The sequence below is a fragment of the Triticum aestivum genome, chromosome 6D, assembly GCF_018294505.1.
Source record: "Triticum aestivum cultivar Chinese Spring chromosome 6D, IWGSC CS RefSeq v2.1, whole genome shotgun sequence".
Lineage (NCBI taxonomy): Eukaryota > Viridiplantae > Streptophyta > Magnoliopsida > Poales > Poaceae > Triticum > Triticum aestivum.
The window spans coordinates 194,730,288-194,734,034 of NC_057811.1; positions in this window are offsets into that span (position 1 = coordinate 194,730,288).

The window sequence follows — 3,747 nt, forward strand, 5'->3', positions numbered from 1 at the left end:
AACCGTTAAGGAATGTCGTTTTGACGTCCATTTGCCAGATCTCATAATCATGGAATGCGGCAATTGCCAACATGATTTGGACGGACTTCAGCTTCGCTATAGATTAGAAGGTCTCATCGTAGTCAACCCCTCAAACTTGTCGATAACCCTTAGCAACAAGCCGAGCCTTATAGACGGTCACATTACCATCCGCGTTAGTCTTCTTCTTAAATATCCACTTATTCTCTATGGCTTGCCGATCATCGGGCAAGTCCGTCAAAGTCCATACTTTGTTTTCATACATGGATCCTATCTCGAATTTCATGGCTTCAAGCCATTTGTTGGAATCCGGGCCCGCCATCGCTTCTTCATAGTTCGAAGGCTCACCGTTGTCTAACAACATGATTTCTAGGACAGGGTTGCCGTACCACTCTGGTGCGGAACGTGTCCTTGTGGACCTATGAAGTTCAGTAGCAACTTGACCCGAAGTTTCATGATCATCTTCATTAACTTCCTCTCTAGTCAGTGCAGGCACCACAGAAACATCTTCCTGAGCTGCGCTACTCTATGGTTCAAGAGGGGGTACCTCCTCAAGTTCTACTTTCCTCCCACTTACTTCTTTCGAGAGAAACTCTTTCTCCAGAAAGGATCCATTCTTGGCAAAAAAGATCTTTCCTTCAGATCTGAGGTAGAAGGTATACCCAATAGTTTCCTTAGGGTATCCTATGAAGACGCATTTTTCTGATTTGGGTTCAAGCTATTCAGGTTGAAGGTTCTTGACATAAGCATCGCATCCCCAAACTTTCAGAAACAACAGCTTAGGTTTCTTCTCAAACCATAATTCATACGGTGTCATCCCAACAGATTTAGACGGTGCCCTATTTAAAGTGAATGCGGCAGTCTCTAAAGCATAACCCCAAAATGATAGTGGTAGATCGGTAAGAGACATCATAGATCGCGTCATATCCAATAGAGTGCGATTACGACGTTCGGACACACCATTATGCTGAGGTGTTCCAGGCGGCGTGAGTTGTGAAACAATTCCACATTTCCTTAAGTGCGTACCAAACTCGTGACTCAAATATTCTTCTCCACGATCTGATCGTTAGAACTTTATTTACCTGTCACGTTGATTCTCTACCTCACTTTGAAATTCCTTGAACTTTTCAAAGGTCTCAGACTTGTGTTTCATTAAGTAGACCTACCCATATCTACTTAAGTCATCAGTGAGGGTGAGAACATAACGATAGCCACCGCGAGCCTCAACGCTCATTGGACCGCATACATCAGTATGTTTTATTTCTAACAAGTTGGTTGCTCGCTCCATTGTTCTGGAGAACGGAGTCTTGGTCATTTTGCCCATGAGGCATGGTTCGCATGTGTCAAATGATTCATAATCAAGAGACTCCAAAAGTCCATCTGCGTGGAGTTTCTTCATGCATTTGACACCAATATGACCAAGGCGGCTGTGCCACAAGTATGTGGGCCTATCATTATCAACCATACATCTTTTGGCATTCACACTATGGATATGTGTAACATCATGTTCGGGATTCAATAAAAATAAACCGTTGACCAGAGGGGCCTGACCATAAAACATATCTCTCATATAAATAAAACAACCATTATTCTCGAATTTAAATGAGTAGCCATCTCGCATCAAACAAGATCCAGATACAATGTTCATGCTCAAAGCTGGTACTAAATAACAATTTTTGAGGTTTAAAACTAATCCCGAAGGTAGATGTAGAGGTAGCGTGCCGACGGTCATCACATCAACCTTGGAACCATTCCCGACGTGCATCGTCACCTCGTCCTTCGCCAGTCTATGCTTATTCCGCGGCTCCTGTTTTGAGTTATAAATGTGAGCAACCGCACCGGTATCAAATACCCAGGAGCTACTACGAGCGCTGGTAAGGTACACATCAATAACATGTATATCATATATACCTTTGGCGTTGCCGGCCTTCTTATCCGCTAAGTACTTGGGGCAGTTCTGCTTCCAGTGATCATTTCCCTTGCAATAAAAGCACTCAGTCTGAGGATTGGGTCCATTCTTTGGCTTCTTCTTCCTGGCAACTAACTTACCGGGCGCGGCAACTCCCTTGCCGTCCTTCTTGAAGTTCTTCTTACCCTTGCCTTTCTTGAAACTAGTGGTCTTATTCACCATCAACACTTGATGTTCCTTTTTTATTTCCACCTCCGCTGATTTTAGCATTGAGTATAACCCAGGAATGGACTTCTCCATCCCTTGCATATTGTAGTTCATCACAAGGCTCTTGTAGCTAGGTGGAAGCGACTGGGGGATTCTGTCAATGACCGAGTCATCTAGAAGATTAACTCCCAGCTCAGACAAGCGGTTGTGCAACCTAGACATTTTGAGCATATGCTCGCTGACAGAACTATTTTCCTCCATCTTACAACTGTAGAACTTGTCGGAGACTTCATATCTCTCGACCCGGGATTGAGCATGTAAAACCATTTTCAGCTCTTGGAATATCTCATATGCTCCGTGTTGCTCAAAATGCTTTTGGAGCCCCGGTTCTAACCTGTAAAGTATGCTGCACTGAACCAGGGAGTAATCATCACTACGCGACTGCCAGGCGTTCATAACGTCTTGAGTTGCTGGGAAAATGGGTGCGTCACCTAACGGTGCTTCAAGGACATATGCTTTCTTGGCAGCTATGAGGATGATCCTCAAGTTACGGACCCAATCCGTATAGTTGCTACGATTGTCTTTCAGCTTGGTTTTCTCTAGGAAGCGTCGAAGTTGAGGGCAACATTAGCGTGAGCCATTGGATCTACAGGATATATTGTAAAGACAATTTTAGACTAAGTTCATGATAACTAAGTTCATCTAATGAAATTATTTAATGAACTCCCACTCAGATAGACATCCCTCTAGTCATCTAAGTGATACATGATCCGAATCAACTAGGCCGTGTCCGATCATCACGTGAGACGGACTAGTCATCAACGGTGAACATCTCCATGTTGATCGCATCTACTATACGACTCATGTTCGACCTATCGATCTCTCGTGTTCCGAGGCCATGTTTGTACACGCTAGGCTCGTCAAGTCAACCTAAGTGTTTCGCGTATGTAAATCTGGCTTACACCCGTTGTATGTGAATGTTAGAATCTATCACATCCGATCATCACGTGGTGCTTCTAAACAACGAACCTTCGCAACGATGCACACTTAGGGGGAACACATTTCTTGAAATTTTTTGTGAGGGATCATCTTATTTATTCTACGTCGTTCTAAGCAAATAAGATGTAAACATGATAAACATCACATGCAAATCATAAAGTGACATGATATGGCCAATATCATCTTCCGCTTTTGATCTCCATCTTCGAGGCGCGGCATGATCACCATCGTCACCGGCGTGACACCATTATCTCCATCATCGTGTCTTCATGAAGTTGTCTCGCCAACTTTTACTCCTCGTGACATCCGGGATCTCATCCGAGACTCCGAACAACTTCCCGTAACCACATACAATTCCCACTACAACTCTAGTGTCACCGAACCTTAAGTGTGTAGACCCTACGGGTTCGGAAACCATACAGACATGACCGAGATGCCTCTCCAGCCAATAACCAATAGCGGGATCTGGATACCCATATTGGCTCCCACATTTTCCATGATGATCTCATCGGATGAACCACAATGTCGGCGATTCAATCAATCTCGTATACAATTCCCTTTGTCCTTCTGTATGTTACTTGCCCGAGATTGGATGATCGGTATCCCTATACCTT